General features: G+C 60.7%; 1 protein-coding gene across 1 annotated transcript in view; it reads right to left on the reverse strand.

Moving 5' to 3' along the window:
- Window positions 1-1,062, reverse strand: part of Ntn3 (netrin 3) — a 23,828-nt gene that overhangs the window by 20,503 nt on the left and 2,263 nt on the right. The gene's annotated exons all lie outside the window — the stretch shown is intronic.

Below are 1,062 nucleotides of genomic sequence, written 5' to 3' on the forward strand. Positions count from 1 at the left end.
GGCCGAGCACGCGCCACCAGCCGCCCACCTCGAGCGCCCCGCGTCTGAGCCCAGCTGGCTCTGGGCATGCGCACTGGCACTCGGAGGCGGCCAAGGCTAATGCAATCTCCTGCTGAACAGCGGTGCAGGGCGCAGGGGCGCTGGCTTAAACGCGGCGCCAGTGGGCAAAATCAATGAGGCTGCGCCTTGAGCATCCAGAGTCCGGACAGCTGCCGGCCGGAGCCACAGTCTGCCAAAGTCACGCGTGAACTGTGACCGCGCTCGCCCCCGCGATGTCCTAACTAAAGAAAGCGGGAAAAAGGCGCGCGGAAGCCTGGGGGTGCGTCCTGGGCGATGGAGCCCTAATACCAAGGCTCGGAGACGCAACAGATAGTGTCAGCTTTGTAGAGACCGGGACATGGACACCTGACCGGCAGACAGACCAGGACCGTCATGGGGACTAGAGACCCGATGAGTTTGACAAAGGCAGAGGTCCTCGCGCGGGAGCTCAGCTCTCGCTCTCTCTCGCTCTCTCTCTGCAAGAAGCGGAGGATTCTCAGTCTGGGGAGCAGTGTTGGGTCGCCCACCCCCAATAAAAGTCCATAGGCCTCCATGGTGGCCTCGGTGCCTTTGAGAAGGTCAGAGCTCTCTGTGGGTCACAGCAGCAGGATTTGAATCACAGTGGCCCCTGGGATGTTCTCAAAACCCCTGAGGGGGCCTGGCATCACAAATGAGTTCAAAGCCTTATGGGGATATCTGATGTCGAGTTGCCCCTCGTACACTGCAGACAGTGCGCGCGCGTGTGCGTGTGTGCGTGCGTGTGTGTGTGTGTGTGTGTGTGTGTGTAGGAGGTGGTTTATTATGGAAGCCTCTGGGGGTTACAGTTGCCCAAGGCGCCTCCAAGCAGCTCTTCGGTGCCATCATCACACACGTCTTGTGCGATCCAGGCGTGAGGCACTAAGCAAGGGGGAATGTGGGGGAACAGATGGCTGCGCACCGACGCAAAAAGAAACCACCCAGCAGGCGGGTACGCAGGTGACCACGCGCTATGTGGGAGCAGTGCCCCTCCCCCGTTCCACCAAA

This window comes from Fukomys damarensis, unplaced genomic scaffold (assembly GCF_012274545.1).
Source record: "Fukomys damarensis isolate Sample0158 unplaced genomic scaffold, DMR_v1.0_HiC HiC_scaffold_34, whole genome shotgun sequence".
Lineage (NCBI taxonomy): Eukaryota > Metazoa > Chordata > Mammalia > Rodentia > Bathyergidae > Fukomys > Fukomys damarensis.